We start from the raw sequence: 4217 nt of genomic DNA on the forward strand, positions 1-4217 counted from the left end.
GAAGAGATGCTAGGTAAATGGTGTATGAATGTTCTATGTACTATTTTCATTCTTGCAACTTTCTGTAAATTTGAATTATTTTCAAGTAAAATAGAAAATAAATCAATGAAGAACCGAAAAACTCTGTAGTGAGCAACCTGATAAGCATCTTTGAGCACTTGTGTCTTTATTTCTGGAGGAAACTCTCTCTGTGTGGACATGGAATTGCTGAATTGAATGATGGCCACATTAAAATAATTTGGCTGGGGACCAGCAGTTAGTATCGCTGGACTCCCACATAGTCGACCCGGACCCGGTGGCTTAAAAAACTCACGCCGGGCGCGTGTGCGTGCGTGCTCAAGATCCAGAGAGGAGAATGGAGGAGAAGGGATTGAGGCATGACCATCCCCCCTGGGAAGTGATTTCTCGCTTTCTGTCTCTATGTCTCTCTCTGTCTGTCTGACGAGCACACGCGCCCTTATAGCGAAAACCTCTCCAAAAAAAAAAAAGAAAAAAAATAATTTGGCTGAGGGACCAGCAGTTAGTGTAATGGCTATGTCACTGGACTCCCATGTAGTCGACCACGGTTCAAGTGCTGGATCTGGTGGCTCAAACTCATGCTGGGCACATGTGTGTGCGTGCCTAAGATCCCAAGAGGAGAATGGAGGAGAAGGTTGTGGCATGGCTATTCCCCCCTGGGGGATGATTTCTTGCTTTCTATCTCTCTTCTCTCTCTGCCTTTCTGGCAAGTGCACACGCCATACAGCAAAAGAACCTCTCAAAAAAAAAAAAAATTTGGCTGATATTGCCAAATGGCTAGGAGCTTCTGGTGCACCATCTCTAAGATCGGTGGGTGTCACTGAAATTGGCATTGCTGTTGGAGCTGACAGTATCTGACAGTAACATCGCCTGACCTAAGGGGCCTACTTAAGGCTGGCTTGGGCATAGATTCCACTTCCAGTGTCCCTTTAGATGCCCTGTATGGGGTCCGGCACATGGCGTGGCAGTTAAGGTGCTGGACTCACAGTTCGAGTCCCAGACCTGGTAGCTTGAAGCTCATGCTGAGTGTGTGTGCATGGTGTGCCCAAAATCCCAGAAGGAGAATGGAGAAGAAAGGATTGAAGTATGGCCATCTACCCAGGGATAATTTCTCACTTTCCCTCTCTCTGTCTCTCTGGTGAGCACACTTGCCTTATGATAAAGACAAAGAAAAAAAAATGTTGCATGGCAGGAGAAGCAGGGCAGAAATGAAGAATAGTAATCACAGGTGTTTTAGTTGCTAGGATTTCCTAACAAATGTATTGTCTCACAGTTCTGGAGATCAAGGTGTCAGCAGGGTAGGTTCCTTCTGAGGGCTGGTGTGTGTGTGGGGGAGTGGAGGAGGTCTGTTCCAGGTTCTTTTCCTTGGCCTGCAGGCAGCTGGCTTCCTCCAGTGTCTCTCCACACTGACTTTCCTGATGTGCACCTATCTTCCTGTGCAAATTTCCCCTTTCTACTGATGCCAGGTAGTCGGATCCACTCTAATGGCCTCACCTTAACCTGATTATCTCTGTAAAGATCTTACCCCAAATAAGGTCATAATCTTGAGGTTCTGAGGGTTAATACCTCCACCTAATCAGAGGTGTGGGGAGCACGGCAGAGATTTGTTTGGTCAATTCCTGGTTTCAGATATCTCTTCTGCTGTGAGCCCTGCTTCTGGGCTCCCGTTTCATCTGGCCTCCTACCTGAGCTCCCTTTGCATTGAGCTCCGCTCACATTGGCAATCTGGCTGGGGCCATTTCTCCCTGCTCGTACCAGGTGTTCAGTTCTGGGTAGTCTCCCCTGTGAGCGCAGGTGAAGATGTCCTGGCAACCGGGAAAGAGCACAACACGGCTGGTTTGCTGATGACAGGAGAACAAACCTGGATCTCCCCACATCTCCTCAGCCTCCTTTACTGCTGCCCAGCATCCATAATTTGTTACTTTTGTAAATGCAATGCATGACGAACAATGTTCTTTATGACCACAATTCCACGAACACAGCATATTCCTTATGTTCTCACATACTTTTACAGAATCCCTGCTCAGAGCAAGGCACTATGTGGCAGGGACTATGTTAAGAGTGAAGGGGACGAAAAGGACTTGGACTCAGGATAGCATCACACACAGGGCGCTCGCAGCCTAGGGGAAGGGTGTGTGTGTAAATACATTACACTGGCAGTGGCGAAGACGTGCTCTGGAATAGTCCATAGACTGAGAGATGCAAGTAGCCCACCCTGTTAGGACAAATAAAAAGAAAGAGCTGGTGCCTCTGAAACAGCATAGGCCGGCCAATCAGAGCTCACACTGTGGCCCCTATTGGCAAAGTCTCTGGTTTGCACTTGGTGTCATGGTGCTGCTGCTCCCTCTTAACTTGGTAAACTTTGCAGTAAGATGAGCGGGACTGGAGCGACGGATACAGTGTGGACACAGAGAGTCCTGCTTTCCTTTGGAGGCTTTCAGCTTGTATAAAAATTCTGATTAAAACTCTTCCACACTCTTTACCCACTATGGACTGTCTAGCAGGTAACTAGTGGTTTTAAGTGGCATGTTTGTCGTGGTCTCACAGTCCACTGCGTCCCAGATGCCCTGAGTGTCCTTTACTGCAGTGCAGTCTAGATCTGTCCTGTGGGCATGGCTGTATCAAAACATTTTCTTTCAAATTGAAAATCCCAGTAGCTTGAAACCATCAGAATGTAATGAACCAGATGAAAATCTGATTTAATATCCGTCTCTGCAAACTGTACGTTTAGGTGAGGAGGACTGGGCTGAGGAATTCCTTCAGGACAGGAAGACAGCTGGTGACCATACACGGCAAGGAGGGAGAGGTAGTGCGGCAAGGCTGAGATGGCGCCTTGGGTTCCAGGGCAGCCCTCCTCGGGGGCTCTTGTTCACCAAGGAAATGAAACTACAGGAACTGGGGCCATCCTCCTGTCAGTCCTGATTTCAAATACATCTTTTCTTCTCCCCACCTACCTTTCTGTAGTGGGCTAAATAGTGTCTCCTCAGAATCCATGACCTGTGGAACCTCAGAAAGTGACCTTGTCTGGAAACAGGGCCATGTGCAGCTCATTAATTACGATGAGGCAACACAGGAGTAGGGTGGGCCCTGGCCCAATGGCTGGCTCCTTATAAGAAGAGAAAACAGACACATGGCCATGGAGGAAAGGCAGACACTGGAACGAAGCCACTGCAAGCCAGAGAATGCTAAGGCTGTAGGTGGTGGCCAGAAGCCAGGAAGCCAGAAAGAACTCTCCCCACAACCTCGAGAGGGTGCCCGACACTGCTGACACCTTGAGTTTGGACTTCTGGCCTCCAGAACCACAAGAGAAACTTTCTGTTGGTCCATCACTCAGTTTGTGGTCACTATACGGCAGACCTAGAAAAACAATAGATTTTCCTAAGAGGCATAGTTATTTGGGGGTAGTTTAAAAAATCAGAGACTTCTTTTACTTTTCTGGCATTCTGGGGTCTCTTGGGTTGGCCCATTTTATGCTCCCAAGTTGAGTTGTGTTCTTAGAAAGAGGTTGGTTTGGGGTCTCAAGTTTTGACTATCAGGCTTGTTTCAGGCTTGTTATTTCTTCTTTCTGTCATCTGAGCACCCACCTCAATCCTCAAGCTTACTCAAGTATGCAGGGAGTTCTCAGCACTGTGTGTGGTGCTGTGGGGGTTCCTTACTCTTGGGATGAAGAGAGTTTGAGTGGGCAGAGATGAGGGAAGGGCACAGAGCAAAGGTGTGGGGTGCAGGTATGAGTGGAACATTCTCCATGGACTAAAGTAGCAGGGTAGCAGGGAGGAAGGTCTGGGGAGTCATCACAGATACCGATCATGCATTAAGAATTAAGAATTGCTGTCTATGGGGCCAGCAGGTAGTATAGTGGTTAAGGTGCTGGACTCCCACATGGCTGACCATGGTTTGAGTCCTGGACCAAGTGGCTTGTTTTCTCACTTTCATTCTCTCTGTCTCTCTCTGGTGAATTAAAAAAAAATTAAATAAATAATAATATTTTTTTCATTTTAAAATTTATTTTTACATTTGCACATTTACTTTACATATTAAAAAATCTTATGCATACTCCATAGTTCTTGACAGTTAATAAACGACTTTCAAAATTTCAAAATACTGAACTTTAAAGATATTATTAAAAATATTTCTTATAATTTTGTGTAATTTTGTTTATGACTCTATAACAACAGAAATAGTATGGGTTTAAATACTTT

This window comes from Tupaia chinensis, unplaced genomic scaffold (assembly GCF_000334495.1).
Source record: "Tupaia chinensis unplaced genomic scaffold, TupChi_1.0 Scaffold000096_1, whole genome shotgun sequence".
Taxonomy (NCBI): Eukaryota; Metazoa; Chordata; class Mammalia; order Scandentia; family Tupaiidae; genus Tupaia; species Tupaia belangeri.